Consider the following 23,472-nt stretch of genomic DNA (forward strand, 5'->3'; position numbering starts at 1 on the left):
AACATGATTTTAGCATATGAACAATGTGGGCAGTCCACTGGAGTTACATTCTCTGTAGAGTGCTTGGAAATTCAGCTTAAGAAAAGACCTCAGTGTCCAATACTTATTTTGCCAGGTGATCTTCAGAATCTTCATAAGACAATTCAAATAGAAGTGATTCAGTTTCCTGGCATCATGCTAGTATACTGTTAGGTTTGACAGGCATACAACAATGAGGTCAACACAGCAGCTCTGTAGAGCTTTGATTTGGTAGGTAGTCTAATAATTCTGTCTCACACTTTCTCACTATGGTTTATAAGTGGGCTTATTCCTAAAAAGGCTGAATAATATCAATCTTTTCATTATGGCTAGAATTAGAGGAGAGAAGGAAGTTATAGGTATTGCTTAAAAAGGCAAAGAGAATTGTTAGTAGAGTCTAATTTATCACACACCCACAGTTAATAAAATACATTATTTCAGAACTATTTAGTCATCATGTATTCCAGTATCAGTAAGTATTCATAAAAAAATTTCCACTAAAACAGTTGTACCTTATGCACCAAAATTAGTTGTTGTGACTGAATATAGAAATTCTACAAAGAGCTCCAGATCAAATGAACCTGTTACTCTAATACCTGGTAGCTTCAATGCAAAGGTAATAAAAAGTGAGGATGGGGAAAATATAAAGGAAAGCATGGTTCAGGAAAAAGAGATTGGTTAAAGATTTAAAGATTATATATTAATATGTCCTTCTGAAAGCTGGACTTTCTAGTTGGAACAAAATTTTTTTTATTAATTTTCATTTCTCTTTGAATCAAAATTTTTGCTTCTAGTTTATAATAATAATAATAAAGTTTGTACTCCATTGTAAACATGGATCACAAATGATGGCATTCTCCATGGCACATGGTTAGTTCAAAAGGGAAAATATTTTATTGAGAATAAAACATTGCTTAACATTATAAACTTCTTACAGTTATAAGAATTTGCCTTTATTTTACAGCTTTATAGACTGAATGTGAACAGAGAAGTTGGGGTTTTTGTTATCCAATGGGAAGCCTTTGAACAATGAAATTAACTTTGTAATGATAGCTAGCATATCTATAATGCTTTAGGTTTTGCAATGCACTTAACAAATATTATCTCATTTTATCCAAAAAATAATGCTGGGAGAAAGGTGCTATTATAATTCTTTTTTTTTTTTTTTGCTTTTTTTTGCAAATGAGGAAACTGAGGAACACAGATTCAGTAACTTGTCCAGGATCACATAGCTAATTGATGTCTGAAGCTAGATTTGAATTCTAACCTTATTGGTTCTAGGTTCAGTGCTCCACTCACTCTGCCACTTAACTACCTCTGACTATATCTTAATATTCTAGTGCATCAAATAGAGAGTGTTGATGAGACTTTGCCTACTAGGGATTTAACGTAGAAACTCAGTACTAAAGTTCTGATTGCCCTAGGGGCAAGTCACTTTATCTTTTTGAGTTCTTAATTCAAAGTCCATAAATTTGTTTTTAAGAAGCTGACAAGACGTGGAGCCAAGATGGTGGAGAATAGGCAGTGATTCACCTGAACTCTCCCTAAAATCTATCAGAACCCCTTTAAATAATGCCATAAAACAATTCCTGGAGTGATAGAACCCACAAAAGGACAGGGTAAAATAATTTTCTAGCCAAAGACAACTTAGAATGTCTGCAAGAAAAGTCTATTACACCAGGGTGAGAGTGGAATACAATGTACCAGCACAGACTAGGCCCCAGTAACCCAGGAGCAGACCTTGAGAGTCACTGAATTTTCAGCAATCACAATTGCTCCTGGAGCTCTCAACCCAGAGATAGTAAGAGAGTTGAATGACTGATAAGAAGGAGATTACAGGGGTCTCTTTGCTTGTACTAGGGGCAGGAGTCAGTTGTTTTGCCCATACTCAGATCTGGGTGATGGTCCTGAGTGGCAGTCCCAGAGCAAGGAGGAGCACTAGCACAGCAGAGTTTGTAGGCCACAGTCCCAGAGAAGAAAAGAGTCCTTGTTGTTGCCCACAAACTGGGGCACAGGCCAGGAGGGTAGTAAGCACCTCTCCTTAGATAATACCACCTTGGAAGAACCGAAAATGTACAGGACTCTAGATTTATCTTTGAAAACAGCTTTGTAAAACCCCTTAAACTTGGGACAATGAACATTCCATCCCAGAAGCAAAGCCCCAGTTTAACAAAGATTTAAAAGTAAAGAAATAGGAGAGAAAATAAGCTAATAATAAAAAAAAATATTCTGACTATAGAAAGTTACTATGATGACAAAGCAGATTGAAACACACATTCAAGAAGATAATGAAGTCAAAGTTGCTAAATCCAAAGCTACCAAGAAAAATATGAATTGGCCTCAGGCCTTAGAAGAGGTCAAAAAAGGATTTCGAAAATCAAGTAAGAGAGGTAGAGGAAAAATCTGGAAGAGAAATGGGAATGATGCAAGAAAACCATGAGACAAAGAAACTCATGAATAGCTTGGTAAAGGACACAAAAAAAACCCTAAAGAAAATAATACCTTAAAAACAGATTAGGTCAAATGCTAAAAAGAGATACAAAAAACCAGTGAGGAGATGAATGCACTGAAAAGCAGAACTGGCCAAATGGTTTTCCATTTGGCACAAAAGAGGCACAAAATAAATCACTATAGAAAGGAAAAAAAAAATTTTAATGTAGAATTAGCTAAATGGAACAGGAAGTTCAGAAGCTCACTGAAGAGAATAATTCCTTAAATATTAGAATTTATCAGATGGAAGCTAATGATTTTATGAGAAATTAAGAAACAATAATACAAAATCCAAAGAATGAAAAATAGAAGACAATGTCAAATATCTTATTGGAAAAATAACTCACTTGGAAAATAGATCAGGGAGAGATAATCTGAAAATTAATGGACTACTTGAAAGTCATTATCAAAAAAAAGGAGCCTAGACATCATCTTTAAAGAAATTGTCAAGGAAAACTGTCCTGATGTTCTAGAACCAGAGGGTAAAATATAAATTGAAAGAATCCATCAATCACCTCCAGAAAGAGTTCTCAAATTGAAAACTCCCAGGAATATTACAGTCAAATTCCAGAGCTTGCAGGTCAAGGAGAAAACATTAAAAGCAAACATAAATAAATGTTTCAAGTATCATAGAGTCATGGTCAGAATAACATAAAATTTAGCAGCTTCTACATTAAATGATTGGAAGGCTTGGAATATGATAGTACAGAGGGAAAAGCAGCTAGGATTATAACGAAGAATCATGTACCCAGAAAAGCTGAATATAATCCTTTAGGGAGAAAAATGGACATTCAATGAATAAGAAGACTTTCAAGTATTCTTGATGAAAAGACTAGAGCTGAATAGAATATTTGACTTTCAAATTCAAGAGTCATGAGAAGCATAAAAAGGTAAACAAGAAAGAGAAATCATAAGAGACTTAATAAGGTTAAACTGTTACATTCCTACATGGGAAAATGATACAAATCATAAGAATGTTCTCATTATTAGGGCAGTTAAAAGGAGTATTATATATGGAGGATACAAGTGTGAGTTGAATATGAACTGATGATATCTCACAAAATAAAATCAATGAGTGAGAGAGGAATACACTGGAAGAAAGAGAACAGTAAACTGGGGCAAATTATTTCACATAAAAGAGGCAAGAAAAAGCTTTCAGAGTGGATGGGAAGATGGGGAAGATTAGATGAAAAGAGTAAACCTTATTCTTATTGGAACTGGCTCAAAAAGGGAATAACTCTATTGGTTATAGAAATCTATCTTACTCTACAGGAAAGTAGGAAGAGGAGGGGATAAGAGAAGGAGGGGTAATAGAAGGGAGGACGGATTGGGAGATGTGGTAGTCAGAAGCAAAACTCTTTTGAGGAGGGAGAGGGTGAAAGGAGAGAGAAAATAGAAAAGCAGAGAGGGAAATAAATTGGAGGGAAATATAGTTAGCAATCATAACTGTGAAAAAATTAGAAACAAGTTTCTTTGATAAAGGCCTAATTTTTTGAAACATATAGAACTGAGTTAAATTGATTAAAAAATGTGCCATTCCCCAATTAATAAGTGATCAAAAGGTATGAACAGTTTCCAGTTGAAGCAATCTAAATTGTCTGTAGTTGTATGAAAACAAAAATGTTCTAACTCACTATGGATTGGAGAAATGCAAATTAAAGCAATTCTTAGGTACTACCTCATATTTATAAGGTTGGCTATTAGAACACAGAAGGAGAATTAAAGTTGTTGGTGGTGATGTGGGGTAAATGATGCATTAACTCATTGTTTGTGGAGTTGTGAACTGATTCAGTCATTTTGTAGAGCAATTTGAATCTATGTCCAAAGATGCATTACCTTTGACCTAACAATACCAGTATTAGGTCTATCCCAAAATAGATTAAAAAAAGGAAAAGGACCTATATATGTATAAAATTATTTATTTCAACTCTTTCTGAGGGCAAAGAATTGGAAGCTGAGGGGATGCCCATCAACTAGGGAATGGTTGGACTAATTATGTTATATAATTGTGATGGAATATTATTGTGCTATTAGAAATGATGAGCATAATGCTCTCAGCAAATCTTGAAAAGACTTACATGAGCTGACTCAAAATGACATCTCCTGTGTACAAAGTAATAGCAATATTGTAAGATGATCAGCTTTGAATGATACCTATTCTCAGCAATGCAATGATCCAAGACAACTTTGAGTGATTTTTTACAAAAAATGCTATCCATCCCCAGAGAAAGAATTGATGTTTCCTGAATACATAATAAAGTATGCTTTTTTCTTTATTTTTTTGAGTTTTTTGTCTGTGTTCTCTTTTACAACATGACGAATATAGAAATAACCTATATTGAATTGCTTGTCTTTTCAATGAAAGAAGTGGGGAGGGAGGAAGGAAGAGAATTTGGAACTCAAAGTTTTAAAAATGAATGCTAAAATTATTTTTACTTGTGATAGAGGAAAATAAAATACTAAACAAAAAAAGAAAGAGAAAAGTTGAAAACAATATTCCAAACCAATATAATTGGTTTCCATTGTTACTCTACAGATTTTATTCTATGCATTAAAAATAAACACTCTTATAAACAGTTAATAGGCTTCAGCTGACTTCCAAAAGCTTCTAAAACACATAAAAATGTCAAGACCATTCATTATTGTGTGACTACATTCATTTGTTCAATCAACAAACATACATTGAGCATATATTTGAATTTAACAGATGATGTTAAATTGCTGGTATAGTGCAAAATTCGTATAAGATATGAAATTTGCCCTTCTGGGCATTAGTATCTCGTATAGTAACAATATCATGTGATAAATAATTAAATAAACAAATGAGTTACAAAGTTAATTTACATCCCCCCTTTCCCGGGACAGGTCACTAATTACCAGGAATAATAGGACAGTCTTTGTGGGGGAAATGACATTTGGTTTGGGCAAAGAGGAGAAGAGGTTTGTATTCGAGATTTTTTTTTTGGCACCAGGATGGATGGATGTCCTTTATGAAGGGTGGCAAACCAAAACAAATAAAATGAAAGGATCAAACATGCAAAAACTGGGTCTGAGAAATAGAGATAACCAATTTAGTTCTTAGATCCTTAATACCAGTTCAAGCCCCAACATAGAAGCCAAAGGAATCTCAAGAAAGCCAAATCTCTTCCTACCCACCATCCCCAATCATTCATATCCAAATCCCTATCTTCCCACTCCACTAGCTCTGCCTTCCCCCACTATCCCCAAGTGACAAAACCATCATAGATCCTTTCCACAAAGTATTCAGCCAGGGCCACATGACCAAAAGGCTTCTTGGGAACTCATTGTGTGTCAACATGTGACCCCCAAATACCTCTCACTCCTATGGTCGTTTCTCCTCTGTGATAGTAAGTAAGGATTCTGTACAAGCAGGAAGAAATAAGGGGAAAAGAAGGTGGGAACAAAGGAGAGATCTCCAGAAATTGTCCCCACAGGACTCCAAACTGCACAATCAACTCCTCTTTTACATCCCCCAGGATCTGAGAAGGTACAGTATAGGCATAAACAGCAATTCTGATGCAAATCTGCAAAGTGGACAGGGTCACTGGCAAATACTTGGTGCGACTGGCTGCTAAGTGATGGCAATGGTGGCAGCTTCTTCCAGTGATTGAAGCCACTGCTCAGGACAGCTAGGTGGGTACTGTACGGTCTTGCTCAGGCCATGAGTTCCATGCTCTGGGAATCTGCTACTGATACATCAATGATGTTGCTGGTTCTCTTGGCAAGGAAAAATGGCAGTAGGGCCTGCTCATCCATATGGGCTGCAAGCACGATGTGGTATTTGGGTTCTGCTCCATTTGTAGTCTTGGCTGGGGAACTGTTGGGGTCGAGAAGTAACTTCCAATTTTCTCGATCCTGGTCTGACTCCTCATTTTCTCTGCTATAGCAGCATCCCTTGTCCAGGGCAGCTCTCAGAGCTCAGATCTACAAGGTTTGTTTCCAACAGGAGCTATCTTGCCATATCAGCCATAACGCAGGCAGGAAGCTCCCACAGGCCACGCTACCGCTACCGCAACAGGTAGAACCAGCAGGTGGACTCTAGGTCTCTAAGATATAAGTTATCTAGACCATCTAAAAATCTATAAATTTAATAATATGTAAGAAGGCATGGAAATGGGAAAATGCATGACCTTTTCATGGATTCTTAAGCACTAGCCCTGAAAGAGCAAGAAGTACGTGCTAGAGAGAAAGAATATGCAGAGTTAGATAAGTTGTGTTCAGAAAGAGAAGAAAGGTAGAAAACAAGTCAAATGGAATAAATAAAAAAGAATCCAACAAAGATTTTTGAATGAAAGAATGAAACAATGAAAGTAGAAAGATGAATTTGGCAGTGGCTTCCTTTCACGGATTGGAGAGAAGGGATCCCAGAGCACTTAGATTAGTTAGGAGCCTTTGACATGTAATTCATTCTTGAGAAGGCTAAATACTGTAAGGGAGAACATTGGCAAGCATTGTGAATTAACCCGTTATGATTTATTTTATTGGAAGCAGTGTGGCACAGGAACAAACCTTGGTTTTGGAGTAATAGAACCCAGGTGTGAATCCTGGATTTCAAAGTCCCAATGATCTCCAGAACAGTTAAAACTCAAGATAACAAGGAAGGATTCAAAAGGTATTGTCAAGGACATAGATATCACTAGGGTTTTATATAACCCTTCACTGTTTTCTGTGCTTTTCAGGCTTGTAGAACAGCCTTACATACAAAAATCTTACTGTGTGATACAGGAGAATGAACATACAAGCACACAGGAGAAGCAATCAGATAACTAGACTCCCCAGAATCACAGTGTTTTGTCACACAGAGCAGCTCTTTTCTGTCTCTCTGGAGAGAGCTCGGTGGTACAGTGGCTAGAGTGCTGAGTCTGAAGTCAGGAAGACCTGAATTCAATTCTAGCTTCAGACACTTACTTGCTATGTGACCCTAGGTAAGTCATTTAACTTCAGTTTCCTCAGCTCTCAGCTAGTGATAATAACAGCACCTGCTTCACTGGCTTACTGTGAGGATCAAAGGAACTATTTAGAATGTACTTAGCACATTGTCTACTACATAGTAAGTGCTTAATAAGAGGTTATTTCTTTTCTCTCATCAATACAATAAATCTTACAACCACAGCACAGGGACCCAGTTAGGACTGTCCCATGTTGACTTGATTGCAATAACGCTGTCTTTGTTACTTAGGCAGGTGACCTTGTAAAAGCTTCTTTACATCTCTGTGTCTCTATTTCTTCATCTGCAAAGTGAACTTAATACTTGCGCTACTTAATGCAGTATTGTTTACGGAGCAAAAAATAAGATAATGTAAACTATTAGCTGCTATGCAAACTGTCAGTTATAATCAGTCAAGAACACTAAATTCCCATGTTCACATTCACACAGTGCTGAAATATAAAAAGCTCAAAAAATCAGCAAAGTGACAAAATAATGTTAAAAAAATTCTTTAAATGTAATTCATTCTCCATACATACTTATAAGGTAGAAAGGAATAAATAGAAACTTTCTGTTTCTGTTTCTTACAGCTATTTGCTACTGAATTCCAATTATATACATAGGCAGAATACTTTTAAAGGCCAAATGTTTCTGTTCTTGTATGTTAAATTTAAGAAAAGTGGGACATGGTGCCTCTTGTTTTTCTGGGTCCTAAACCCATTCCTTTTCCTCCCTCTAAGGAGAATCGAAGAGAGAGCTTCCAAAATAAGTAACTTCTGCTTGCAGAAAATTAGCAGTCTGTCACTGACATTATGGGCATTGTTATATAATTACTGCCTTTATTGTGCTAAAATTGTTTTAAATAAATGTACTGTAGACCATATGTCATATGCTGAATGGAAGCCACAGTCAGGAGTTCTTTTCAGCAAATAAAGTATCTGACAAAGACAAGAATTCCTTCTATTCAGGACACTCAGAGTTTGGTGGGGTGATCTGCTGCTAAGCCATGTGTTATTTTAGTAACTTTTTTATTATTATTTTTCCATCCATCCTGAAGTCTGGGTTTCAGATCATCATGAAGACTGACACTTGGCTAAATATGTGAATTATAGGAATCTATAACCAGGAGCAGCTATGGGATGGAAACAGCAGCCCATTTATCAAGTGCTTTAAAATCCTCTCTCTCTCTCTCTCTCTCTCTCTCTCTTTCTCTTTCTCTCTCTCTCTCCATACATATACATATATATATACACACACATATATACACTTGCACACACACATATGCATCTATACACACATGTGTGTGTGTATGTGTGTGTGTGTGTGTGTGTGTGTGCGTGTGTACTACCACACTCACATTTCCTCAGTCAAAGTATTTGAGGTTTCTTTCGGTGTCAATTAAACCAGCAGTTAACCTGTGTACAAATGGTTCATGATTCAAGTACACATGTATGCATTTGTGTGTCTGTATGTATGTTTGTGTGTATGCAAGCACTTGTGAGTATAATGCATACCTTAATTATAACTTTTTCTTTTTAACCCTGGATTTCAGGGAACACAAAAGTGAAAAAGACAACTCAGTGGCTCGTCTGGGAGAATATATGCGATATTAATAATAGCAACAGCTAATATTTCTGTATTAAAAAATTACAAAACCCTTTGCCCAACACTACATTATGGTAAGGACAAAGCAAATATCATTTCCATTGATAGATGTCCTGCAGTGCATTGTAAACACTAAATGAATAATTAATGTTGAATTGAATTGAAGTAGCTCAGTTTTCTTGATTTTGAAAAAGCTGAGAGGGAAAGTTCACCCATTATTAGTTGGCTGGCTTAGTTGAATAGAGGGCTAGACCTGAATTCCGGAAAACATTCAACTTCTGCCTTGGATACTTGCTATCTGTGTGCCATGACTCAGTCACTTAGTCTCTTCCTGTTTCAGTTTTCTCATCTGTAAAATTAGAATAATACTAGCATCTACTTACAGGGTTATTGTGAGGATAAAAGGAGATATTAATTGAGAAAGTGCTAAAAAAAGGGATAGTAAATATTATGATGATAATTAGAATCCATAAAAATTCAAGAATGGTGAAAATAGACCACTGAGCTGAATCTAACAAGATTACATTTAAGTGGGATTTAAGTGTTTGGTTCAAAAAATCAGCATCATGATTGAAGGTTAGCGAGACAGGGAGAGAGAAAAGTTCGCCTGAGAAAGATCTGGGAATTTCAGTAGGTTAAAAACTCAATATGAATCAACAATATGAGATGTAAGTCATAAAAGAATCTAATGAGATTTGGGAATGTATTATGAGAGGTATAGCTTCTATGAACCAAGAGATGATAGTCCTTCTGACTCTGCCCTGGTGAAACCATATTTAGAGTATTGCGTTTGGTTTTGGCCAGAATAATTTAGGAAGGCCATTGATAAGCTGAGGAGAATCCAGAGACAGAAACAGGGTTTGAAGGGCCCATGCTACATATGAGTATATATTACAGAAATGAGGGTATTTATAATGAATTAAATAGTTGTGTATATGCGTGTGTGTGTGTGTGTGTGTGTGTGTTGTGGGGAGTATTAAAGCTTGATTTAAGTATTACTAAGGTGGGAGAGTATTAAAGTACATCTGCAATTAAGAAAAAAATTAATTTAACAACATTTATTAAGAATTTGTTGTATGGCAGGCATTATGCTTTCTTGCCATAATAAGCAAGGGAAAAAAATAAAAGCAAAACCAAAAAAACCTCACTAACAAATTGGTATCTCAGGAAGCAGAGTGTTTCTTCTCATTCAAAGTCATACATAAAAGCTTAGTGACTTACCTTTTGTAGATTAGTTGTGGTATTTTTCATTTTCTAGATTCCCCCCTCCCCCTGCCACTTATTTACTTATTTTCAGTTTTCCACAATCACTTCTCTAATTTCCGAATTTTCTTTCTTTTTTTTTTCTCACTCTTATGAGGGTTCTACATAGGCATTCCTATTAAACACATTTTCACATTAGTCATGTTGCATAGAAGAATTAAAAAAAAATGGGAGAAACCATGAGAAAAATAAAACATAACAAAGGAGAAAATAGTCTGCTTCATTCTGTGTTCTGACTCCATAGTTCTTTCTCTGACTATGGATAGCATTTTGCATTATGACTCCTTTGGAAATGTTTTAGATCCTTGCATTGTTGTGAAGGACTAAGTCTATCAAAAACAGTCCTCACACACTGTGAGTGTTATTGTGTATAATGTTGTCCTGGTTCTGCTTGTTTCACTCAGCATCAATTCATATAAGTCTTTCCAGGCTTTGCTGAAGTCCACCTGTTCATCATTTCTTTTAGTACAATAGTATTCCATTACATTCATGTATCACAACTTGCTCAACCATTCCCCAGTTGATGGGTATCACCTTGATTTCAATTTCTTGGCCACCACAAAAAGAGCTTCTATAAATATTTTTGTACATATGGGTCATTTTTCCATTTTTATGAACTTTTTGAGATACAGAGCTAGAAGTGGTATTACTGAGTCAAAAGGTATGGATATTTTTAGAGCCCTGTGGACATAGTTCCAAATTGCTCTCCAAAATGGTTGGATTAGCTTATAGCTCCACCAACAATGAATTAGTGTTCCAACTTTCCCATATCTTCTCCAATATTTATCATTTTCCTGTTTCGTCATGTTAGCCAATCTAAAAGGCGGACTGTGGTACCTCAGAGTTGCTGTGATTTGCATCTCTCTAATCAATAGTGATTTAGAGCATTTTTTCACATGACTATAGATAACTCTAATTTCTTCCTCTGAAAACTGCCTGTTCATATCCTTTGACCATTTATCAATTGGGGAATGGCTTGTATTCTTATAAATTTGACTCAGTTCTCTATATATTTTAGAAATGAGACTTTCATTACAGACACAAACTGTAACAAAAATCTTTCCCAGTTTCCAACTAATTTTTGCTCTATCTTTCCATGACCTTTTATTACATATAATTTTTATTGCATCATGATCTGAAAAGAATGCATTGACTATTTCTGCTTTCCTGCACGGGATTGTGAGGCTTTTTTGCCCTAATACATGCTCATATTTTGTGTACATACCATGTACCACTAAGAAAAAGGTATATTCCTTTCTATCCCCATTCAGTTTTCTCCAGAGGTCTTCCTTTTCCAGAATTCTATTCACCTCCTTAACCTCTTTCTTAAATTGCCATACCAGCAGCAGGAGGGAAATTTAACTTCATTTCTTAACTAAACTTCCTTCTTGCTTATTTGAGGTTAGATTTATCAAGTTCGGAGAGAGGAAGGTTGAGGTCCCCCACTACTATAGTTTTGTTGTCTATTTCTTCCTGTAAGTCCCTTATCTTCTCCTCTAAGAATCTGGATGCTATACCCCTTGGTGCATTTATGCTTAGTAATGATATTGCTTCATTGTCTATGGTGCCTTTTAGCAGCATATAGTTTCCTTCCTTATCTCTTTTGATTGGATCTATTTTTTGCTTTTGCTTTGTCTGAGATTAGGATTTCAATGCATGATTTTCTTTTTTTTACTTCAGCTGAAGCATAATATGTTTTGCTCTAGTCTTTTACTTTTACCCTCTGTGTATTCCTCTGTTTCAGATGTGTTTCTTGTAAACAAGATGCTGTAGGGTTATGGTTTTTAAACCATTCTGCTATTCACCTCCATTTTATGGGAGAGTTCATCCCATTCACATTCACAGTTATGATTACTGTATGCATCTTTTAGTCCACCATATTTCCCTCCACCACAATTTCTACTTTTATTTCTCCCTTTTCCCTTCTCTTCAAAAGAGTGTTACCTTTGATTGCCTCCTCCTTCAATCTTCCCTCCTTTCTATCAGCCCCATCTCCTTTTCCCCTTACGACTTCTTTCCTCCCTTCTAACCACACCATCCTTTTCCTTTTCCCTTTTCCCTCTTGCTGCGGTAAGGCAAATTAGATTTCCATACATAACTGAATGTGTTATTCCCTTCTTGGAACCAAATCCATTGAGAATAAAGCTCAAACAATGCTCATCTCCCTTCTCTCCACTTACTATGTTTTTGTGCTTCTTCATGTGATGCAGTTTACCCTTTTCTGCTTTCTCCTTTCTTCTTCTCCCTTTGCACTCTTCAGTTAGGTTTTTTTTTGTTCTTTAATATTTATTTATTTAGTTTTAGCTTTCAATATTCATTTTCACAAAATTTTGAGTTCCAAATTTTCTCCCTATTTCTCCCCTTCCCCCACCCCAAAACAACTTGCATTCTGATTACTCCTTCCACCAATCTGCCCTCCCTTCTAGCACCCCTCCCTTCCCTTATCCCCATCTTCTCTCTTGTCTTGCAGGGCAAGATAAATTTCGATACTCCATTACCTGTATTTCTTATTTTTCAGTTGTATGCAAAAGCAATTCTCAATATTTGTTCCTCAAACTTTGAATTCCAGCTTCTCTCCTATCCTCCCTCCCTAACCATCCCCACTGAGAAAGCAAGCAATTCAATACAGGCTACATCTGTGTAGTGTTGCAAAGGGCTTTCATAATAGTCATGTTATGTAAGACTAACTATATTTCCCTCCATCCTATCCTGTCCCCCCATTTCTTCTATTCTCTCTTTGGACCTTGTCCCTAACCAAGAGTATTTACTTCTAGTTGCTCTCTCCTCCCATTTGCCCTCCCTTCCATCATCCCCCCCCACACACACTGCTTATCTCCTCCTCCCCTACTTTCCTGTAGTGTAAGATAGGTTTTATACCAAATTGAGTGTGAATGTTATTCCTTCCTATAGCCAAATGTGAGGAGAGTAAGCTTTACTTTGTCCCTCTCACCTTCTTCCTTTTCCCCTCCATCGAAAAAACGTTTTCTTGCCTCTTTTATGAGATAATTTGCCTCATTCCATTTCTCCCTTTGTCCTCCCAATATATTCCTCTCTCATCTCTTAATTTTATTTTTTTAGATATGCTCCCTTACTATTCAACTCATCCTGTGCTCTCTGTCTATGTATATACATATACATACACACACTTATATATGTGTGTGTATGTGTGTGTGTGTGTATAATCCCTCCAACTACCCAAATACTGAGAAAAGTTTCAAGACTTACAGATATTATCTTTTCATGTAGGAATGTACACAGTTCAACTTTAATAAGTCCCTTATGATTTCTCTTTGTTGTTTACCTTTTCATACTTCTCTTGATTCTTGTGTTTGAAAGTTAAATTTTCTTTTCAGCTCTGGTCTTTTCATCAAGAATGCTTGAAAGTCCTCTATTTCATTGAATGACCATTTTTTTTCCCCTGAAGCATTATGCTCAGTTTTACTGGGTAGGTGATTCTCGGTTTTAATTCTAGTTCCTTTGACTTCTAGAATATCATATTCCATGCCCTTTGATCCCTTAATGTAGAAGATGCTAGATCTTGTGTTATACTGATTGTATTTCCATAATACTTGAATTGTTTTTTTCTAGCTGCTTGCAATATTTTTTCTTTGACCTAGGAACTCTGAAATTTGACTTCAATATTCCTATGAGTATCTCTTCTGGGATCTCTTTTAGGATGTGTTTAGTGGATTCTTTCAATATTTATTTTGCCATCTGGTTCTAGAATATCCGAGCAGTTTTCTTTGATAATTTCATGAAAGATAATGTCTAGGCCCTCTTTTGGATCATGACTTTCAAGAAGTCCCATAATTTTTAAATTGTCTCTCCTGGATCTATTTTCCAAGTCAGTTGTTTTTTCAATGATGTATTTCACATTATCTTCTATTTTGTCATTCTTTTGGTTTTGTTTTGTAATTTATTGGTATCTCATAAAGTCTTCAGCTTCCATCTACTCCATCCTAATTTTTAGAGAACTATTTTCTTCAGGGAGCTTTTAAACCTCCTTTTTCATTTGGCTAATTCTGCTTTTTAAAGCATTTTTCTCCTCATTTGTTTTTTGGACCTCTTTTGTCAATGGAGTTAGTGTTATTTTCTTCAGCATTTTTGGGGGTCTCCTTTAGCAAACTGTTGATTCTCTTTTCATGATGTTCTTGCATTGCTCTCATTTCTCTTCCCAGTTTTTCCTCCACTTCTCTTACTTGATTTTCAAAATTCTTTTTGAGTTTTTCCATTGCCTGAGACCATGGAAAAGAGTCTTTACTTTGGAGGTTTTGGAAGCCTTGACTTCCTTTGAAGGTATGAATTGTTCTTTCTCATCCAAAAGGATGGTTACTTTCACCAAGAAAGTAACCTTCTGTAGTCTTATTTTTTTCCCTTTTTAGGGCATTTTCCCAGTCAGTTATTTGACTTTTGAGTCCTTTGTCAAGAGGAGGGCATGCTCTGGGTACCTGTAAGTTCTTACTTCCTCTAAAGTGGCACAATCAGAAGAGAGAAATTTCCTTTTCTTCTGGCCTGTGCACTGGTCTGGGAACAATCAAAAACTTTCCTGCCCAGAATCTGGAAGTAGTAGAATTTCCTCTCCACACCTGCCTCCAACTCTTGCACACCAGTGCTCCTCACTCCTGGGCTGTGTTCGGGGCTGAGATTCAGATCAGCTGCTCAATTCTCCCAGGGACTTTATGCTGAGGGCTCCACCAATGGACACTGCTGCTGCTGCCACTGTTGCTGCTACTGCTGCTTCTGCTGCTTCCACCTGGGTCTAGGGAAAGGGGAGCACTCTGCTCCTTTCTCAACCAGTTGAAAAAACCCTCTCACTGAGGGTTGTCTTTGTAATTTGTGTATTGAGGGATCTGCTGGGGATTCCGCCCCTGAGACCTATTCTAGTCCTGTTCCTCCCAGTATTGCATGGCCAAGACTGGTCTGCACTCTTCTCCATTCCTCGTGCAATGGATCTTTTATATCAGCCTTCCAGGTTACCTTGGGCTGGAAATCTCTTTCACTCTGTTGTTCTATGGCTTCTGCTGCTCTAGAATTTGTTGAGTCATTTTTTACAGGTATTTTATGGGCTGTGGGGGAAGAGTGAGAGTATGTGCATCTTTCTATCTTAATTAGTTTTTCTTTTTATGATCACAGCAGCTAATTTATACCCCCACCCTCCATCTATGTGTATACATTTTAAATGTCATATTAAATGTACAGTTCTCAAGATTAACAAGTATAATTCTCCCCAATAGGGATATAAATAATTTTTCCATATTAAATAACAATTTTTCCCTTTTTCCCTCTGTTTATCCTTTTATGCCTCTATTGGGTCTTGTACTTGAAGTTCAAATTTTCTATTGAGCTCTGGCCTTTTCAGCAAGAATATCTGGAAATCCCTTATACCATTGAATATCCATCTCCTTGTCTAAAAGATTATGCTTAATTTTACTGGATAATTGATCCTTTGTTGTTGTTCAAACACCTTTGCCTTAGTAAATATCATATTCCAATTCCTCTGATCTTGAAAGCTGAAATGTCCTGTGTGATCCTGACTGTACTTCCTTGATATTTGAATTATTTCTTTCTATCTGCTTGCAGTGTTTTTTCCTTAACTGGATAATTCTGGAGTTTTGAAACAATATTCTTTGGTGTTTTCAATTTGGGATATCCTTCTGGATGTGACTGGTGGATTCTTTCAATGACTATTTTGCCATCTGGATCTAGGACATCAGGGCAGTTTTCCTTGATTATTTTTCAAAAGATACTGTCCAGGCTCTTTTTTTCATCATGGATTTCCAGTAGACCAATACTTCTTAGATTTTCCCTCCTGGATCTATTTTCTAGGTCAGTTTTTTTTTTTCCAGTGAGATATTTTTACATTTTGTTCTATTTTTTCATTCTTTTTCATTCTTCAGATGTCGTTTGACTGATTCAAGATGCCTCATAGAGTGATTAGCTTCTACTTGTCTAATTTTAATTTTTAACAAATTGTTTCCTTCAGTTAGCTTTTGCACCTCCTTTTCCATATGTCTAATTGTTCCTTGTAACGAGGCAACTTTCCCAGTTAGGTTTTGTACCTCCTTTTCCACCTGAACAATTTTTTTTGCTGAGCTGCTGTCTTCAATGAATTCTTTTTTTCATTTGTCAATTGTATTTTTTAAATCATTGGTCAATTTTTCTTCTTATTCTCTAATGTGGCTTTTAAAATCTTTCTTGATCTCTCCAAGAATGCATTTTGAGCTTGAGACCAGGTCATATTCCCTTTTGAGGTTTCAAATGTGGGCATAGTGTCAATATTGTCATCTTCTGAATTCATATTTTGATCTTCTCTGTCCCTATAGAAAGATTTTATTGTCTTTGCTTTCCTAATTTGCTTCTTGCTCATGGTGATTGCCTTTTTCCTGGCTTTTAAAGTGGATCTCTGCTTCTGGGACACACGGGGCTCCTATGCTTCTTGTGCTGGGTGCTAGGGGACTGGATAATGACTTGTGGCCTCTTCTTCTTTCAACTAGAATCTATATAATGCTGCAGCTTACCTGGATCTGAGCTGGCTGCTGTGTGTAAGACTGAGGCCAAGTGAAGTCTGAGTGTCTCCCGGATTACACTGAAGTTAGCAGTGTGAGGTGTGGGGGATGTGTGGTTTGGCTCTCTTCCTCCCCTAGAGATGTACTAGAGCATGGGGAAGCCTAGTGGCTGGTGGACCCCCATATATGCTGGTGTTTTTCCAATTTCCCTGGTTGTGTTAAGGCATACCTGGAGTCCTGGGGTTGGCACTTATGGACTCCACTCTCTGGGGCTCAATATTTGCTGTTGGTCAACAGAGGTGGGGCTTGCTGGGACATCTCCAGTCCCGCACGGGTCCTTTTCAACCATAGCAAGAGAGACCTTCCCTTCAATTTCACTAGCTTCTCAAGTGAAAAGACTGCTGTATCCCTTCTGCTGGCCCCACTATTCCTGAATTTTTCCTCAGGCAGTATTCTCTGGTCTACAATTGTCAAGGTCTACAAGGGAGGGTGAGAGTGCTCACAGTTTACTCTGCCATCTTGGCTCCTGGAAGTTCGAGTAGGTGATTTTTAAACATTGTCTGTGGGATAACAGCCCCAGGAACAGCCTGTATTGTTGCCACAGCCCTGTGCTTCTCTCTCCTCCAGCTCTGCCTGACTCCTGTTCTGTGCTGAGAGGTTTGGGAATCACATCTGGTGACTCAGACTGCACGGGCTATTCCCACTCTGCTATGGCTGAGTCTGTGCTGATGCAGCCTGCATGCTCTGCACTCCCCCAACCTAGTGTAACAGATCCTTCCCGTTGACCTCCCAGGCTGTCCTGGGCTGGAGATCTGCCATCCTCTGTCTCCTAGATTCCTGGATTCTGTCACTCTAAAATTTGTTCAGATTCAGTTTTTAGAAGTATCTGAAGGAATCTGTGGAAGAGCTCTGGTTTGTCCCTGCTTCATTCCACCATCTTGGCTCTGCACTGTGGGTATCCTTTCTGATTTTGTTGTTGTTCTTGGTTTTTTTTTTTTGGGGGGGGGGGATTTGTATGAATTGTATAAGGTAGCTATGAAGTCACAATCAAATCTAAACTTCTGTGATTCTGAGATATGCCTTGAGGAATCTTTGCTCTTTCCCACCACTCAGCTGGTCCCACTCCCTTTGATAAGCTTTCTAACTTCAGAGATGACAAGGTTTGAAACAAGTAAGTGGACCATTGCTTAATTTGACTCTTTAGAATATCTCTTTATTAATAATATTCTTCATTATATTGATAATTTGCTTTCTCCAATCAAGTCCTGCCTGCAATTTCTCATAAGGCCATTAGAGGTACCGCTTCCAGTATAACAAGCTTTATCCAGTTCTACTATTAAAAAGGCTTCCATCATGAGTTCGGGGGACATATTATATATCTTGTCTGCGGAGCGACCAGCTAGGTTGATTGAATAGGTTTCATTGGTGATCAGATATGAACTATTTTAGCCAAGTACAACTCCTTAAAAGATCTTAAAAGACCTACTAGGGTATGGAAAAGTACAATGATGGATTTCACTACTCTACTGAGATTATAGATTTTTTTGTGGTATATATTTATATACTCACAAAATTTTTTTCACATCTATGATACCATGTATATGTCACAATACCTTTGTGATACAATACTTTTTACAAAGGAGCAGAGAGAATCAGTACTATACTTAAAGACACACTGATTATAAATCACACATTAAATGTATTTATTTGTTGCTCAATTTCATACAGTCTACTATCAAGTGACATTGGCCTCCTTGCTATTCCTTACACAGGAAAAGACACTCAGTCTCTCAGCTCTGGGCATTTTTTCTAGCTGATTGTTATTTCTGAAAAAAAGTTCTCCCTCCTTATCTCTGTTCCCTGGATTCCCTGACTTTATCAAGTCCTAGCTAAACTCCTACCTTTTTAAAGGAATTTCTACCAGTGGCCCTCTAATTATTACCTCCAATTTATCACATATGTATGTTGTTTGTACATAATTCTGTCCATATTGTCTCTTACCCCTTAGATTATGAGTGCTTTGAAAGCAGGGACTTTTTTTTCTTATTTCTTTGTTTGTTTTTTGCCTCACTATGTATCCACAGCACTTAGTATGGTACCAAGCATATAGTAGGTGCTTAATAAATGTTTGTTGATTTGATTAAGTCAACCTAAAACCCCTGAGATCCCAGAACTCTTTTTACTGTGCTATTGTATGCATATCTCTATTAGTGTTGTTAATAAGGAATAGGCTATAGATTAAAAAAAAAACCAGGAGAATTAAGGATAATATGATTTCTTTGCAAGAGTAGTGAACTTGGGAGTCAGAAATTCTTGATTTAAAACTTTGGCTCTACACTTGAATAATGGTGTGATATTAAGCAAGTTTGTCACTTTTGGACCTCATTTTCTTCATCCATATAGAAAAAGATCTGAGTCTAATATTCCCTAAGGTCTCCTTTAGATTCAAATTCTTTGACTATTTCTTAGTTGAGACGTTAAAAAAAAAACAATCTTTTCATGTTATTTATATATAGGGGTGAAAAAGAGACAGCAAAGTGGCAGTGATGTCCAATGGTGACAACTTACTGCCTTACAGGTTCCTTCTGCCCTTGTCTTAACCCTGTAATTAAAGATCTCATTCTTCTTCAAGGTGCACTCTAGGTTTCCATTGTGTCTGAGTCCTTCATCAAGAAAACTCATTTCACTTCTAGAATTCACACACTGAAAGTGCTCTCTCTTTTGTGTTCTTTCCTTCTGATTGATTGGCTCCTCCCAGAAATTACATTTAAGGAGAGCATTGAGGCCACCTCTATTTTATTCTTCTCCAGGCTGCTCTATGAACTTCCTCAACCATGTTTTAGAGCTGTGGACTTCTTTCTCCCCATTGCCCATTTTCAGCCTTTCTGTGTTGTCTTCCCATGTTAAGATGTAAGCACCTTGGGGGCAGGGACTATCTGCCTGTATTACTAGCGCAGTATGTGGGAAATAGTAAGCACTTATTACAAATTTATTGCCTTATAGTTAACTTGCTTGATATTACACTCCTCTTCATCCTGCTTGAATTATTTTCTCATTTTGTTCTTTCTGAATATTGCCTACTAATCCTCCATCTTTAGCACCCTTACTATGAAACTATACCACTTCTTAACTGCTGAATGATGCTAAAGAAAGAAAGGAAACCATGACAGCTGGGTTACTACAGTTACATTATCTAATCTCAAATGGGCCCTTGATGCGTCATGGTAATCATTTTATTAGAGAGATCTAGACTACATAGTAGGAAGATGTATGGATATGGAGTTAGGAAAACATGAATTCAAATTCTGCTTCAAACCTGTGTATGACTGTGGGCAAAACACTTCTCTCACTCTTAGTTTCTTCATCTTTAAAACAGGGATAATAATAGTACCTACCTTATAGTACTGTTGTATCAGATGAGATAACAGATGCTTTGAAAGACGTAAAGATCTAATAAATGATTGAAATAACAGTTATTATTAGTACTACTTCATTTATTTTCTCTCATGCCTCTCAGAGTAGCTATTTCAAACCTCCTCTCTCCTCAAGCCCTCAACACAACTCCCCAGGCTTCTCTCTCTCAGAGGATCACCTTACTTTCTATTTTGTTAGTCATCCATCCATCCATCCATCCATTTTGTTGGTCATGATCATTATTATTTTCTCTAATCCATAACTCAAAATTCCTCTATTTCTCTACCTATTCTCTCCTTTTTTTTTGCTTGTGTACATGAGGAAGGGAGGCACTTTTTGCCAGAACTGTTGATGCCTTTTAAAATGTATTTTCATGGAAGTGACCTTCACCATCTCTCCTTTCCCCTTTCTCATCTTCAATGTTTTTATATCTATTTTCTCACTCTTTTCCACCTACATTCATGTTCAAGTACTCCAAGTCTTAAATATAAGTTGCAGGACTCTGACAATCCTTGGATCTATGGCGTTTAACTACTCTTTTTCACTTCAAAATTTCAGAAGTTATTTACATAACACCTGCACTCCAAATTCATATCTCATTCTCTTACAACCTGACTCTACCATTCTACTTATACGCTCTCACAATTTAAAAATATTTATTAATTGATCGTTTTGATGGATTTATTTTTTTTGTTTTTGTTGCTTTCTTTTTCAATCATATCTGACTCTTCAATCATATCTGATCCCATTCAAGGTTTCCTTGGCAAAGATATCAGAGTGCTTTGCCGTTTGCTTCTTCAACTATTTTTACAGATGAGGAAACTGAGGCAAACAAGGTTAAGTGACATACCCAGAATCACACAGCTATTAAGTGTTTGAGGTCAGATTTGAACTCAGGTCTTCCTGACTCTAGCTGCCCCACTGATGGTTTCATACCAGTCCTAATTCTTTTGTGGTTTTTGTTACTATTGACTACTCTCTTTTGTTGTGACACAGAGCTCTCTCTTTTCTTCCACTAGTTGTATGATCATCCATTCTCAGTTTCCTTGGCTCAATAATCATTTATCTATAACTACCTAAGTGTGGGTATTTCCTAGATTTTAGTACTTTTTCTTTCCTCAAATTGCCTTGTATTTATTTATTGCTACATTTCACCCCCAAAACAATGGATTGCTTCATGGTGAGTATGAGTAGATTGCAAATAGGGAAATACGCAGGCAGAGTGGTATCAAAGATGTCATCGAAGATATATGCTAAAAAAAGGATTAATAATAGGGCTAATGATAGATTGACAACCCATAGATTTTACTCATCCACACAATTTAAAGAGAACTTGAGGCAGGTTCCCAGAATACTGATTGAATCCCTTATGGCAAACTTGTGGGTAGACATGGACAAAAGTCATGTGCAATAGGTAGGCTGGATTTTGATGTGGGACAGGATCCTGATGAAATTGAAGACAAGTGAAATAACTTCCCACTCCCCTATAATAATGAACAGGATTATTGAAAACAAGGAGATTGCAGTGCAGGCATGGGAAAGTTTAGGTTAACCTTGCCTCACATCAATTGATTTGGAATCTAGCTGTGGGCCCTTAGAACAAGAAAAGTAGAAGAAAAAGTTTGAGTTCGATGGAGAGCTCCTGAGACCCCAGTGAACCTCCTTTTCAACTGTTTTTAGTTATGTGACTTCTACTTTTATCTATTTTTATCTTCCTTAGTGATTTTTTTCCTGAGGGCATTGGAAAATTTTTATTTTATTTTTTATACTTAGGAAAAAAAGGAATGCTTGAAACCTCAGGCTTTGAGTGGTTCATAATACCAGACATAGAACCCAGACCTGGATTTGTAGGTTGTGATCTATATTATATTAATATCTATCTTGAAATCATAGATTTCACTGGAGTGTTGTAGTATTTTGTCTACTGAATATAATACAACGTTTTGAAAGCAAAGCTGCTTTATTTTTGCTTTTTTATCGCCATATCTAGAAAAGAGTCTTATACACTGTGCACCCTTTAATTTTGTATTGAAATTTCTTGAAAATGATGCACAGCAACTAGTCCTGAAAATTTCTATTACTGTACTAGTCAAGGTACCACAAGATGCCATTGATATACTTAATTTGGTAGCTTTTTTTCCTGTTCTTAAAAATTTTGTGAGATATATGTCCCTAAACAAGTCACTGAGTATCAGTGTGTTTCAAACTGTGCCCTAAGACACAACTACAAAGGCATAAGAAAATGTAATTTTATACTGCTGTTATTTACAAATTTAAGTGATGAACCAAAGAGATAGAATGATTGCTGAACTTTATCTCGGAATCAGAAGTATGAATCATAGTGGGAGAGTGGGACTAAAGAGAATTTTGAATTAGAACAGAAAGGACTTTAGAAGCATCTAGTAAAACCCTTCATTTTGCAGTTGGAGAAATAAGCACAAAAAGAGAAAGTCACTTGTCCAAGTCCATTAAGAATTGCTACTGCTGTTTGTCCTTTGCTCTCGAAGACCACCATGACATCAAGGACTTGATACCATGATACACAAGTGAAACTGATTTAAGTGAGGGAGGGCTATTCAGAGTCAAGATTAGAAGCCAGCTCTTCCGAGTCTACGTATAGTGTTCTCGTCCCAATATCAGAGCAGTCTCATCTAGTGGAAACAGTCTATTTGCAAGGTAGTGAGCACTCTAAAATTGTTTTTATGAATAAAGTCAAAGGGGCTTCAGTATATTACGAAGCAAGAGGAAATGCTGTGGCAAAAGGAGATGTAGCATTCCTGCCAAAAATAACAGAATTCTTTATTCCTATTAAGATATGCAACAAGGAAATGGGAGCTGGGCTGTTTGTATTTTGAACAAATGATGTTTTTTTTTTTTGTTCTGGTTAAAACAGAGAGTAGCAAAATGGTTGTGTAAATAATGTTTATCTCCCAAAATTCTTTTCCTGCTTTTGGTTGATGCTGTCTGTGCTTATTCAAGATAGCTCAGGAAAGGATTAGTTTGTGCAAAAGCCTATTATTCCTTATGAGGTTTTGCTCTAGCTCAAGCCATTATTACCTGGGAGATTATTTGAAAATGATATATCTGAGAGTGGCCCAGAGTTTGTCAAACATTGAGCTCTCTCTCTCTCTCTCTCTCTCTCTCTCTCTCTCTCTCTCTCTCTCTCTCTCTCTCACACACACACACACACACACACACACACACACACACACACACACACACAAAATC

At 36.9% G+C, this 23,472-nt stretch overlaps 1 pseudogene; it reads right to left on the bottom strand.

Annotated features, from left to right (window-relative positions):
• Positions 1 to 5,810: 5,810 nt before the first annotated feature.
• On the bottom strand, positions 5,811 to 10,312 carry LOC140518981 (ragulator complex protein LAMTOR1 pseudogene; annotated as a pseudogene).
• Positions 10,313 to 23,472: the final 13,160 nt, after the last annotated feature.

The sequence above is a fragment of the Notamacropus eugenii genome, chromosome 1 (genome assembly GCF_028372415.1).
Source record: "Notamacropus eugenii isolate mMacEug1 chromosome 1, mMacEug1.pri_v2, whole genome shotgun sequence".
Taxonomy (NCBI): Eukaryota; Metazoa; Chordata; class Mammalia; order Diprotodontia; family Macropodidae; genus Notamacropus; species Notamacropus eugenii.